We start from the raw sequence: 14,716 nt of genomic DNA, 5'->3' as shown, positions 1-14,716 counted from the left end.
AATGACAAGACCACAGCGTTTCAGATTATTTTGTAGCCGTACATCACTCAAAATAGCAAAAGCACATAGATGCTGGTTTTCTAACTATAATAATGAAGTCGAACACTTCCCTAATATCTATTTCTGCAGGAAGAATTAATAGTATTTTATTTATTTAGTGTAACTGAGATAGAATCCAAAAATTATAGTTGATTTTCGACTGATATTTTCCTCTATGTAAACAAAAGCAAAAATGGGAATATCTTGTCGTGTTTGTGTAGTTTTTCTTGCCCCTCCACGTTAGTTAATTAACTCCCGAGAGCAGAGACAGGCCTACTGCTTGGCAAACCCCCGCAGAGTCCGCATGTAATAGCTACGTAATAAAAGCTGTTGCTTGACCAAGACAAAAAGACTGAAGTCTGCAGGAGATGATTATAGTTGCTGAACAACCCTATTCTATCCTCCTGTACTTTCCCAAATAGTAAAAGTCGCGAAAGTAACACATTCATCTTGCAAACACAAAAACAACTTGCAAAACCTCATAGAACAAGAAGGCTTCTTCACTCAGTGACTGGTGATCAAGTGCATATTGTACGTTTGCCACATGCCCGGCTACGGGGCAGGTGAGAAACCTGGGACACAGCTCCCCCCCGCCCCCCGCCCCCCAGCCATGTCAGGGCTTCTGCTCCAGCTGGGGCAGTGAAAGAGCCATGAAAGAAAAACGCCCTGATTGAATGGAGCATTTTGTGGCAGAAAAACCATGGCCTTGGGAGAGCAAAGACCTGGGCTTGGGGCTGGTCTTCGGTACAACTTAAGAGTGTGATCATACTAGAGTCACAATCTCTCCAGTTCCCAGGTTTCTACCACGTACACATAAGAGTTAGATTTCATCTTCACATTTACCTCCAGCCCTAAAGTCCTGTGAACAATTCGGATTAGGAAAACACATTGAGACTCTTTTGGTTGCAGGTGACTAAAAACTGGATTAACCTAGGCAAACAAGGAACTTAGTGGCTCACATAATTGGCATAGCTGCATTTAGCTACTCGGAACATATCCCTGGGATTCGCTGTCTCTGTTTCTCAGTCCTGCTTTCTCTCAAAGGGGTCTCCCTTCTCGAAGGCAGGATGGCTGTCAGCCGATCCACATTTTCATCCTCAGAATTCCAAAGCCAGGGAGAAGAAAATGAGAGCTTTCCTTTGCCCTAAGTTTGAATATATGTCCTGGTCTGATTCTCTGGCCCAAATTGAGACCCATGCTCATCTCTGAACCGGTCACCATAGCTGGGGAGAGGTTATAAGGACTGGATTTTATGTCACCTCTATACCTGGAAGAGGAGCGAAACCCACCCAAATCATGTGGTCTGAGTGTGGGGGAGGGGTGGTCACCCAGAGAAAACTGGGCTGTTCTTCATAAAAGAAGGGTGAGTAGACAGTAAGCTGGCCAAAACCAGAGACGGCCACTAAGAGAGAAGAAATAGCAGTATATGGGAAGCAAGAGAGAGAAAGAAAAGGGAAAAGGGAGAGATCGTGAGGATGGGGGAAGGTGAAATAGTTGCCCAGAGTGTTTGGAGCCCACTCAGAGGCTGAGGATCGACATTGGAGCCACCAAAAGGGGAGCTAAGTGCCCTCTCCCTTGGAACTTTCACTTCTGGTCCAGCTTTCTGTGCATCCCTTGGGGGACCTGCCTGGGGCTGACCCTCCTGTGGTCAGGCACATTCAATAGCTGTCCGTGCGCCCATGCAACGTTCCTCTCCCAATGGCTCCATCCTGTGGATTTTGTCCTTGTGAGCTTAGCTTCGGTGTGGCTGGTGAATACGAACCACCACTTCCGGCCTGCACTGCGGGATGTCAGAACCCAGCACTCATTCTTTAGCAGGTCTGTACTGATGGCCAAGTCAGGAGAGTCGTAACACTGTGCTAGGACCATGGGGCAGAAGGAAGGTCGGTATAAAACAGGGCGCTTGCCCTCCAAGAACTTAAACTTTATTTGTAAGGAATCCAACGTTAAAAAGTAGAATTGGAAGCCAGGATATCATTGAGCTACTAAGAGACTATTCTACACAAGGTACATTGCAGAAGTTGGGAAAGAAGGAAGGGCTGCCCGAAGGAAGGAGGAAGACTTCATGGGGGCGTGAGCCTTACTCTGGGAGTTACGGAGTGGCAAGAATTTGTGAGGGCTGTGGGGAAGGGCATACAGGGGATGTCATTAGAAGTAGTGAGCTCCGTTTGGGGACTGATCAGCAGGTGGCCGGGAGAGTGGTACGTTCATGGGAGAAGGAGAGTTGAGGAAACTTAGGGAGTTAACCTAGGTGAGAATGTCTGCACTTGAATAGTGGCAAAAGGGAAATGATTAAAGTGGGAGTGAGTGGGACTTGGGGTGGATGTCTTCAGCCATGGGGCCATCAAGGAAGGAGCTGCTCTAGGAAAGAGAGGGGAGAGCTGAGGTGCCAGAAGACCCCCAAAGAGAAGAATTCAGAGGGCAGGAGGAAGAGGAACTGGGCTTAGTTTGGAACCAGACCGGAGAGCCATCCACATGAGGGGTGTTAGAGGTTTTAGATGTGTGGGGACAGAGCACGCAGACAAGAATCGAAGAGGGAGGACAGAGCCTGGGAAACCTATTTGGAGAGTGGCGAGAAGAGAGAGGCGATCAAAGGGTCAGACGGTTTGTCAGAGAAAGTGATAAAGACAAGACAAAACAAATGAAAAGCACGCAGCGGTGTGATGCAGGCTGCCCGCTCCAGGTCAGCCCTCACCCGCTCTATGATTTTGTTTTGTTCCAAGGTGTACGAGAAACTTGAATGGTGGAGAAAGGTTTGGACTCAAGAAGACCCAGGAACAACATCCGACATGCCAAGCGGAGCGGCAGGTATGCTCTCAGCACAATGTGACCAGTGTTATTCCTAGCAGGCCCTGCAGCTGGCCCCCCTCTCCCCAACCTGAGAACCAGGGAAACAGGGTGATAGATATAAAGGTACAAGGGGGATGTAGGTGTTCTTGAGTGGTGCTTTCCCACTCAGTTGTCACATGATCACTCTGTTATCTTGGGAGAGTGACTGGGCCTCCTACTCATCTTCAAACAAGAAAGTGGTTACACTAATTATTCAGTATACTCTATCTTCCTAAGACTCTGTACAGTTCTAAAATCTCCTGAGCTCAGGACACTTCTTTCCACACCATTTCTCTCTCACTAGAAATAACTTTTACAATCTCTGCTGGTATGTGGGAGTAAACTACCGGGAGGAATGTTAGATTAAGTTCCTAGTTTTGTGGAAGTAAATTAATGCATTTAGAGTTTGGATGCATTTTTATAGTTCAGGTATTTATAGGACAGATAATAAAAAACCCTGATAGATGAAATCCTTCCCACCACCAGTGTCTAAGATTCCTTTTTATTCTGGTCTTTCTCCCCAAACTGACCCTCATCCCAAATCTCCTTAGGCCTAAGGAGAACGTTGTTTTTAATTTGTTTCCCTGTTTATATGTTCTCACCCCAGAACAGGACTTCCCAGGGACAGTGACTGTCTCCTCTTCACCTCTCTATATCCATAGGCTTGGATGGCACTTGTCACGTGGAAATAATGGCAGCTGCCTTACAACAGGTATTTGTTGAGTGAGTGACTGAGAGTGATGAATTCTTTAGAAAGCTGCCTCCCATTGGCCAGATTATGTTATGAAGAACTCCAAGGGATATACAAATTTCTTGAACAGCAGTTTAATTCATGCAAAAATTCTTTAAATGAGTGGATAATTTGGCTGGAAAAAGTGTGTTTGTGTGTGTGTGTGTGTGTGTGAGAGAGAGAGAGAGAGAGAGAGAGAGAGAGAGAGAGAGAGACATACACAGTTTTTTCTCACTTTGAACCAATGCAGGTTAGGAAGACTGGGATTGCCACTTACGCACCCAAAGACGAATGAGTCTGGGCGTGATCCTGTGATTCTTAAACTGGTTCCCATTAGCATTGTTTTAAAGGAGATTGATTCCTTACTGCATTCTCATCCACTAAGTGCATAATCAATTAAACAGCTAGTGGAGTGAGTGTCTACTGTGTGCTAGGTGCTCTGCTTAGTCACAGGACCAAGTCTGAGCCTGTGGAGCTCACATCGTATTGGGGGCAAGGTGAAGGTGTAGACAAAGACATGACCGACTTAAGTGCCGATTTTGAAAAGTGCAAGGCTGTGACGGAGATCAACAGGGGGATGAGAAGGTGAGTAATTGGGGAGGTCAGCTGTAGGGGCAGGAAGGAGGAGGCTGGGGGCTGAGACCTGAAGAGGAGACTCAGCCTTTGAAGAGCTGGGGAAGGGAACTTCAGGCCAGAAGAAGGAGGCCCTGAGGTCAAAGGGCTTTGTGCATTTGAATAACAGAAAAGGTGTCAGCCTGGAAGCTGGAGGGGGAGAGTGGGGTGTGAGTGGAGAGAAGGCAGAAGCCATCAGGAGCGCTTTCCAGGCCAAGGCAAGGAGCTGGGAGTTCATTTGTAGAGAATTGTGAAATCACTAAGGGATTTTAGGCAGGAGAGCTGCACCGTCTGATTCAGTGTTTAAAAGATCGCCCGAGGTGTGTGTGCGGGATGGACTTCACGGTGGCAGGGCAGAAGGAAAGACACAGGTAAGGAAGCTCCTGCGGTGGAGCAGGTGAGAGATGCAGGTGGCTTGGGCGCAGAGGTGGCCTTTAGAGGTGGGCACAGATTTGGGAGTGGAGCCAAGAGGACTAGCAGATGGATTGGATATGAGAACAGAGGACAAAGGAAAATTAAGGATGTCTCTCCCAGACTTGAGGCTCCAAGCCCCTGAATAGAAGATGGTGCCACTAACTGAGGTGAGGAATTCTGGGGGCAGGGCAGAGGTCACGGATCTGATGGGGGACCGATATTTGGCTTTGAGTCCTGTTAAGTGTGAGATGTTCATCAGAGGCCAGATGGTGCTATCGCAGGGACTCTGGGGTATGAAGGATGCCTGGGTAAGAGGTACCTCTGGGAGTCTTCAGCCTAGCTGTAAGTCCTAAGTCAGGTGGATGGAGAGTGTGAAGATAGAGGAGAGGAGAGAGAAGAGGAGGGCTCAGGGCTGAGCCTTAGGGAGGCCAGCTCTTAGCTTCAAGGCAGAGGAAGCAGGGAGACAGCAACGGGGCAGGGAAGGAGCAGTGAGCAATAACTGGGGGACACAGGAAGAATGCCACGTCTAGAAAGGCCAGTGTTTCAAGAAGGTTAGCAGTGAGCTATGCTGAATGCAATCTCCGAGGTGAGCAAAGTGTCTAAAATGTATTTTGTTTGTAAAAATTAACCTTACAGGCTTTTAGGAATATACATGTCACATGAATGAAGCAATATTTTCTCAGGTGGTTTTATTTATTTGTTTGTTTTTAAAGATTTCTTATTTATTTACTTTTAGAGAGAGGGAAACATCAATGTGTGGTCATCTCCCACGTGGCCCCCACTGGGGACCTGGCCTGCAACCCAGGCATGTGCCCTGACCAGGAATTGAACCAGCGACCCTTTGATTTGCAGCCCGTGCTCAATCCACTGAGCCACACAAGCCAGGACAATTTTTTTCATTACTAAATAATAATAAATGTTTATTTAATTCATTTAATTTTTTTAATTAGTAAACTTAATTATTTGTGTAAAGAGTTGTGATGATAATCAGAGTCAGGTTGATCAGGATGCAGGAAAGCAGGTGGCTGCTTACAATGTCACTTCAAGGACATACAGGGGGTACCCCATCCTGCTTCTCTGCACTTAGCTGGGGACCCGGAGCTGTCCCTTAGTTTTTGAGGGCTTCCATTCCTATAACTCTAAAGCATGGGGTTAGTTAGACCAGCATCTGTAAAGTCGCTTCCATCTCGGGACTACTTTCATACTAAGATTCCAACTAGGACCATTTTTCCAGCCCTTTTTAATTAAATTATTAACATGAATTAAAAAAAAACATTTTTGTCTTTCCAAAAATTTGTCTAAGGTTAGCATTGCCAGGGTGAATGTGCAAAAAGAATCTTTTCATTTCCGACTTTTCATGATTCTGGGCTAAGCAGTAGCAAGATGCAAGACCCCCATTTTCAGACTCTGGTTACTTTCATGACATCTGAGAGCCTGTTCTGTGTTGTAAATTTTACTTTACAAGAGCACACTAGGACTAAACTAAGGTGCCTCAGATGAGTTCCTTGCCTTGTGAGCTCCCCCCACCCCCCACATTTTGGGTCTGTGTTACTGGCTGATTTCAAGCCTTGAACTTTCTATAAAGGAGAAGCACATGTTGAAAGTTCTTTCTTTTGAGGCCCTTTGCTCTCCCAAGGCCCAGTGTGTGTGGGCTCCACTCAGGAGGCTGATAAGCTTTATTTGATGATCTTCAGATGGCGAAAGGTAGCCAAGGAATGCTGTTCCGTAAAAACCTTTTTTCAGCCTGCATGTCAGATCCATGAACATTCCTGAACTCTCTTTAAAGACTGTAGAAAACTGTAATGTAAGTCATCCATAGTGATAACAGATAAATCATTAATAGAGCAGGAAGCTAATGAATCACCTGCTGACCAGTATGCCACAGGAAATGACAAAAGGTAACGTGAAGGTCACACATTCACATTTTAACAGATAACTAAGTCTTCCTGACCTTTCCTGATAGTTAAGATTACTTTTAGAGAGAGAATTCTTAAAGTAACCGATGCAATCAAGCATTACCAGGAATTTAATTAATAATTTAGATACACTGACAATTTATTTTTCATAATTTATTTTTTAAAATCCTATTTTAGTCCCATTCTTATGTTTCTCAGCCCTCTGAGGAGAGCGAATTCAACGTTTTGCAGTTTTTGGGGGGTACATGTTAAGTGGCTAGAATGACATGAAGCCTGGGTGCTATGCACCCTGAAGATGTTCAGTAGGCCGCTGAGAAACCACACACACAGACAACAAGTAATTACGTGCTAAGTAGACACACAAAATAAACAATGATAAGAACTGCAGACGGTACTTTTTCCCCGGTAGCAAACATAAAACTCCCGTATAGATGGGAGTTTCCTTTTCTATATAAAAATATTCATTTCTTGTTAATTTAGGTCATCAAGGGAATTCTGGGCATGTAGGGGAACCCTACTGAAAGTGAGTGTTTAAAACTAATTAACACAACAAAGATCATTAAAAGGAACATTTTTATTTGGTTGACAAGATATACAAAAACCTTCTTGTAGAAAAATCAACTGCCTTGCATAGGCGTGTGAGCATGGCTCACCATCAACCATAGTAAAACACCGCGTGCCTAATTACAGGTATTTTGTACACTGCAGGATTTTTAGTTTGGTGGAATTTTGTCTAGAGCAAACACCCAAGACTTTGTCCTGTGGTGCCGAAGAGAGAGGGGGGTGAGAATGGAGAGGAAGCCAGAAATCAGTGTACCTCGGGTTGGTGAGTGTGCTCATTAATTTTATGTGTAAACTTGACTGGGCCCAGAAGCTGGTAAAACATTATTTCTGGGTGTGCCTGTGAGGGTGTTTCCAGAAGAGATTAGCCTTTGATCAGTACACATGAGTAAGAGAAGGTGCGCCCTCACTGATAGGGGCAGGGGGCATCATCCAGTCTGTTGAGGGTCCGAATAGAGCAAAAGAGCAGAAGGGAGGGCCAGTCCAGCTCCCTGTACTTGAGCTGGGATGTGCACCTCCTGCTCTTGGACGTTGGAGTTCTGGTTCTCAGGCCTTCAGACTTGGACTGAATCATACCACCAGCTTTCCTGGTTCTCGGGCTTGCAAAGGGCAGGTTGGGGACATTGTGGCCTCCAGACCGCGTGACCGAATTCCTATAATGTAAACCTGCACACGCATCGGTTCTCTTTCTCCAGAGAACCCTAATACACACAGTTTTGTCAAAGCTGCAGGACTGAGTTGAAAGATGGGTTTGCTATTTCAAGGTTATTATCACGTACCTCTGTGCTTCATTCCACTTGACCACCCTAAATATTTTATAAAACCTGCTGAGCTAAACCAAACTCACCTACCTCACCACTCTGTGCTGAGCACCATGAAAACGCTAAAGATGTAAGTGGTGACAGTGTTACTGGTGTCATCAATGGTGTCATTGCCCAGAAGTCAGGCTCACACCGTCTTGTACATGGTGGAAGGTGGAGGCCGGCCTGCCATCAGGCCCGTGTGTGCCTGGTGGTGGGAGGTCACTCTCACATGGCTGTGATTTTCAGGTTGAAGACAGGAAGGGGCCGACAGATGGCTCACTCCTCTTACCCCGCAGAACTGGTTTGAACAGCAGCAGTCCCACACTGCCTCTTGAGCGGGGTCACACCGACTAAGCAATGAGCTGTGTTTTCATGAGAAGCTGTGGCCTGCTCAGGAGCTCAGTATCTCTTATTCACTTTTTATCCTTTCCTGAATCATACTGTTTCCCCTTCACTCTTGCTGCCCTGGGATTGTATCCCCCGATAAAGTGTTAGCATGCAAGCTTTATCCATCTGTTTTCTAGAGAATTGGGGCAAAGACATTGGTTTTTTTTAATGTTTGGGTGCTATGTGGTACCTTAACCCAAGGTGGATGAGTGGGAAGGAGGAAGAGGGAGAGGAAATCATGAAGGGCTTCCAGAAGGAGGTGACCCTTGAATAGGGTTTAGAAGGAACAGTAGTTGGGCAAAAGGGGGGTCAGTAAAGGAAGATGAAGCAACAGGAGCAAAAGTACAGAGACATGAAACTTAATCAGGGAGTAAGGCTTCTGCTTGGAAGGCTAGTAGGAAATGTGGAAGTCTTGAAGTCTTACCTATTTCAGTTACCTATTATTACTTAATATTAAAATTACTAATGATATTATTACTCAGTATTCTTAGTTGAATATTAGTAAGAAGGCAGCTTTAACTTTTCTCTCAATTAAACCTTCTGCTGAGGAGTAGGTAAGATGTGTGAGGGTTTAGGAGCACCCTGCCTTTGCACATAGGTGGCCTCAGGGCTGAAGGCACCTGCCCATCAATGTCGCCCCACACAGTGGATTTTCACTTGTTTATTTGAGTTGGTTATGCATCAATTCCATGTAAAACTTGGAATTCCTGTTTCCCTTGAAAAATCAGAACTGGTAGTACAGGGCTTAGGGGCACCCCCCCTCCCCGCCCCACCAATGAAAACAAATGGAGGGAACTGGGCACACTTTTTTTTTCCTTTTTTAACTATTTTGTTGTTGTTCAGTTACAGTTGTCTGCATTTTCTCCCCACCATTCCCCCGACCCCAGCCAAACCCACCTCCCGTCCTTGCTTCCACCCTCCCCCTCAGTTTTGTCCATGTGTCCCTTATAGTAGTTCCTGAAAACCCTTCTCCCCACTGTCCCCTCCCCCTGCCCCTCTGGTTACTATTAGATTATTCTTGATTTCAATGTCTCTGGTTATATTTTGTTTGCTTTTTTTCTTTTGTTGATTATGTTCCAGGTAAAGGTGAGATCATATGGTATTTGTCCCTTACCACCTGGCTTATTTCACTTAGCATAATGCTCTCCAGTTCCATCCATGCTGTTGCAAAGGGTAGGAGCTCCTTCTTTCTCGCTGCTGTGTAGAATTCCATTGTGTAAATGCACCATAGTTTTTTGATCCACTCATTTACTGACGGGCATTTAGTTGTTGCTTCCAGCACTTGGCTATTGCAAATTGTGCTGCTGTGAATACTGTGCTATGCTGTGGGGTGCACAGGTTCTTTCCAATTGGTGTTTCAGGATTCTTAGGGTATAATCCCAGCAGTGGAATTGCTGGGTCAAAAGGCAGTTCCATTTTTAGTTTTCTGAGGAAATTCCATATTGTTTTCCACAGCGGCCGCACAGGGTACACTTTAGATGAAGGGCGAGTGCTCGTGTTCCCCCAGTCACCACTACCCACTGACCTGAGTTGAGTTGCTTATTTACATGACTTGCCTAGTCCCTCTAGCATTTGAGTTGGCAATTATGAGGATTTACTTGATAAAGGGCAATCTTGGACCAGTGAGAAAATCTCTGCCCCCTCAGCCTCCCAAGGCTGGATGACTCTGTAGCCATAGGAGCTCACCTTGTGGAGAATGAGGAGATTGACACAGTGCCTGCTTCTCTTGGTCACCAGCTCCTGAGTCAGGCTCAGGCATGAGCATTGGTGAAGCTGAGGTCACATGCTAATGGCTTAGCTTCAAAGGCAGCTGGGAAAGAGTGTATTTGGCATTTATAGCTTCTTTGATTGGATAGGGACTCTGCCTCCAGCTGGGTTAATACAATGTTTAGATGTTGAATAGCCAAGTGAGTGACAAAAATCCACTAGAAAGTGGTTGGCTCTCTCACTGGCACATCTACCAATGGGGCACATGAGATGATTTCAACCTTGCTTTGATAGCATTGCATCATTTTATGCATATTAGAAAAATACTAATAAGGTATCAAATCTATAAAGGAAATTGCTGTCCAGTGTGGCTCAGCTGGTTGGAACATCAACCCATAAACCAAAAGGTTGTGGGTTCAATTCCTGGTCAGGGCACACACCTAGGTTGGGGGTTTGTTTCCCAGCAGGACACACACGAGAGATAACTGATCAATGTTTCTTTCTCACATTGATGTTTCTCCCCCTCCCTTCTCCTCTCTTTAGAATCAATAGGCCTGTCCTTAGATAAAGATAAAAAAAAATCTGTGTACACAAAAAGTTTATATGAAACTTTTTTATATGAAAAGTTTATATGAAGCATAACAATTTTAAGAAAAATCTTGAGTAAATAATACTTTAGATGATACTTGGAAATAAAATTATTTAAATTCCTGAACTTTTGGAAGTCAATCTAGATAAATGCAAATTGTTACATTTCTCTTGATGCTGAGTAATAGTCATACATTTACATTTATTTAATTCTATGGGCCATATTCTAAGCACTTCACACATGTTTATTTGCGCAAATAGCTCATCACCTTTGTGAGAGAGTTACTATTGTCTTCCCAGTTCCACAGGTGGGGGTAAGGCACAAAGTGGCTAAACAACCAGAGGTCCCTTAGTAAATAGTTGAGTGGGGACTTTAATTCAGGCTGCTGCTCTCTACCTGGCAGTTGCATAATTAGGGTGGATGTGGGTTTCTGTACAGCGATTGTACAGAAAGCCTTCAGAACTGATTTGGGAGTTGGAGTCAGAAATTTGGAGATGAATGCTCTTAGAGAACCTATTTTTATGTCAGGTGGTTTTCATTTTGAGGGGAGATCTCAACCTCGGTACTACTATTGACATTTTGGGCCAGGTAAGTCTTTTGGGGGCTAAGGGGGGCTGTCCTATGCATTTTAGGACAGCATTCCTGGCCTCTGTTCACAAGATGCTAGTGGCCTTCACAACCTTCTCCAGTTGTGACAACCCAAAATGTCTTCAGACGTTGCTAAATGTCCTCTGGGGGCAAAATTGCCCCCTGTCGAGAGTACCTGGTCTAGAGAATTCTGAAGTATCTCAGAATTCTCAGAGGAGCCCCAACATCATTCCAGCATGACGCAATGACGTGACTAAGCGTCTCTGGTATGTGTTCCAGGCTGTTCTTCCACAATGTCATGTCATTATTTGCTAATAGCAGGTGTGTCTAGTTTCTCATTTCAGAAGTAAATACATGGTACCAGCTTGTACCAGCTATTGGTTTTTAATGCACTGTGTGGTAAATCTTTAACTTTGTGGTCTATAAAGTGAACAACCAGCTTCTTATTTTTTTTCAAGACTCCAGTGGCCTTACACTTGGCAAGAAACTACAAGTGACCTCAATCCCTTTAAATATTTAAACAGTCCCCATTTTTTTCCTTGACTTGGTGTATTAGTCATATCAATGATTTTTATTGGGGTTCTATATCAAATAAACTAAGTCCATTCTCTATATTTAAATATGTTTGATATACTTAAGTATCTTTGAATTACAAAGATCAGTATTATGACCATGATATATATAAGACATTGAAGAGCTACAGAAGGACAAGTCACCTCTCAGGTGGGACTTTTGGTCATTAAATTGCTGACATCAGACTCTAGCAAGAGTGTTAGCTTATCCTTTTTAGTTTTGTATGCCCTGGCCTCGATGGCGCCTCTCATACCATTCTCTGCCAGTCAAAGCACCTTCCCCTCCAATCCCTTCACATCTATCCAAGTGCTAACACCCCATGAAAACCCCTCCTGCTCCACGATTGCTTCCAGAATCCTTAATCAGAAGAGTCCCTTCCCTCCACCTGACCCAGCTATCATCTTGTACCTGTCATTATATTCAGTGTTTCATTGAGGTAAGTACCTGGGTTCTCGACTCCACTAGACTGTAAATTACTGAAGGACAAAGATCATGCTTCATCTCTGTGTCGCCAACTATTTAGCCTAGGACCTTGCACACAAAAGCCACTTAGCACATTTTTGTTGAAAGAATATATAATTTTGTTAAATTAATCCTCTCTAGAATCAGAAATCAATATTTGGCAGCAGGACAAAATCGGGTGCTAACTCAGTTTCTGTTGTTGGGCTGTAAGAATTGGGAGCATGGAGGATCCAGGTGTCGAGTCCTCCAGCCTCTTCCCCAGAGGGGGAGAATTTCCTCTGGGTTTTTCTGGAATCCAAAATGTTACCTGCTTTGAGCTTCTTTCCCATTTGGGAATTAATTGCAAGCTTTCATGTTAATTTCATCGATGGAGTCCATGAAACAATTTTGCACCCTACACCCTCTGTAGCTGGGGTCAGGGATATCTGCCTAAAACAATCCCACAGGAACTTCAACTGTTTGACGGATTCACAGTTCCCTTTAGATAAGGCCCTTTGGTAAGCCACAATGTGGGTCCCCTTAGTGATTCTTCTTTCTGAGCAGCCCATGGAAGCTGTCAGCCTTCCCCTCTGGACAGGCCCTGCTGCCCAAGGCATGCTGCCCGAGGAGGGTACTCTGTGGGTACTCATGCTCTCTCCGAAGGAGCATAGTGGGACTGTCCCTCCACCTCAGTACTGCTCCTTACCTCCCATGTGCAGAAAATAAGTCTTAGCTCAGAGTAACGCAGGCAGTTGTTTGGGGTTGAAAACGTTCACACATGACTATTTAGAGAGACCAAGAAAATTGTAGCTACTTTGTTTTTGATCCCCCTCTGGGCTGTGTGTGTGTGTGTGTGTGTGTGTGTGTGTGTGTGTGTAGGGGGTGGGGTGGGGAATGGGGCCTTACATTTATCAATCAAGGTACTCTTAATTTGGCTCTTCCTATTTAAATACAGTCATCTCATCAGGTCAATAGTTTCTATGTGGCAAATGCCCCACCTTGAAGATTCCATCTTCCTCCCGTTTCTCCTTAAGATGTGCCAATGGAAACTAAAATAATTCAGAAAACCCATTCTCAACAAAGCCTGGCTTTCAAGACTATGTTTTATTCAGACTAAAAAGACCCTACTTTTTATTTCAAAAGGTGAACCTTGACTTTCTCTTTGCCTCCCTCTCTTTCTTTCTTTCTTCTTTTTAAAAAGATTTCATTTATTTTTTTCCAGAGAGAGGGGAAGGGAGGGAGAAAGAGACAGAAAGAAACAACATGTGGTTGCCTCTCGTGCACCCCCAACTGGGGACCTGGTCTGCAACCCAGCCTGTGCTCTGACTGGGAAGCGAAGTGGTGACCCTTTGGTTCACAGGCTGGCACTCAATCCACTGAGCCACACCAGACAGGACTCTTCGCCTTTCTTTTTAATAATTATTTTCTCAAAGGCAAATGGGTGATGCTGGCTTTTTGGTGAATTTTTTCCTCACTTTGCTTTCCTGGGCCTTTTACCATGTATGCAATTCAGTTGGCTGCACAATTCAGTTGGCTTTTTATATACTTTGAAAGAAAACGATGGCAACAACAAAAAATTACTATGCATTAAAGCTATACAAATTCTAAAAAGATATGGCCCCTAATGACATTTGACTTAATCTTCCCAAATTCTAAAAAAAGAGAATTTCACATTTCTATAAAGCAAGGGAACAAATGCTTACACAGACCTGGGCCAAGAAAAGGCCAATTTACCCTTTTCCCAGAAGGAGCTGTAACGTTGCCAAGAAAGTACCCTCTCTCTCACTGAGATCTCAGTGAAAAGGGTCGAATTCTGGGTCACGTTTGCACGAGCAGACAAACTGGTTTTTCTTGTTAGACAGTTAAGAGATTATGTGTTGTTAAAGGCATAAAGTTCGAATGACATAAGGTAGAAGAAAACAAAAAGATTTCATTCCAGCTAAGTTCTAAGCCGCTGTGACAATCCACCCAAATAAGCTAAAAAGATCTGAGATGGCCCAATGCCACGTGTACCACACAAACTCAGGTAATTTCCATATTTGTCCAGTGGTGTGTCATTCTTTGTTTATTTACCTCATGGCTCTCCCAGCGGTTATCCAGGGGTGGAGAAATTACTTCCTTCAGGGGTGTCCAACCTGCGGCCTGTGGGCCACATGCGGCTCAGGACGGCTGTGAATGTGGCCCAGCACAAAATCGTGAATTTACTTAAAACATTATGAGATGTTTTTGTGATTACCTGTCACAGTGTATTTAATGTGAGGCCCAAAACCACTCTTCTTCCAGTGTGGCCCAGAGATGCCAAAAGGCTGGACACCCCTGGCATGAATATTGAACAGATGCCTGCTTAATTCTTGTATGAAAAAGCCTAGATTGGGGGAACTGTTTTGCCTGTGCAAAAAAGTATTAGAGTTGGCTGTTTAATTATCATCGTAGAATTGGAATGCACATTAGAATTCATCTTTGTTCAAACTCCTCATTTTACAGATTCATTTCCACAAATCCTATTGAGTACCTGAAGCCCAAAGAA

The 14,716-nt window shown here is 44.4% G+C and overlaps 1 protein-coding gene across 1 annotated transcript in view; it reads left to right on the top strand.

Moving 5' to 3' along the window:
• The first annotated feature begins 4,436 nt into the window (after positions 1 to 4,436).
• Positions 4,437 to 14,716, top strand: part of FAM91A1 (family with sequence similarity 91 member A1) — a 61,646-nt gene continuing 51,366 nt past the window's right edge. Inside the window, exon 1 of the mRNA XM_071222213.1 lies at positions 4,437 to 4,581. The gene's annotated coding sequence lies outside the window, so the exon portion shown is untranslated. The remainder of the gene's footprint in view (positions 4,582 to 14,716) is intronic.

This window comes from Desmodus rotundus, chromosome 8 (genome assembly GCF_022682495.2).
Source record: "Desmodus rotundus isolate HL8 chromosome 8, HLdesRot8A.1, whole genome shotgun sequence".
Taxonomy (NCBI): Eukaryota; Metazoa; Chordata; class Mammalia; order Chiroptera; family Phyllostomidae; genus Desmodus; species Desmodus rotundus.
The sequence above is the reverse complement of the archived record's forward strand: the minus strand, read 5'-3'. Positions and strand labels throughout refer to the sequence as shown.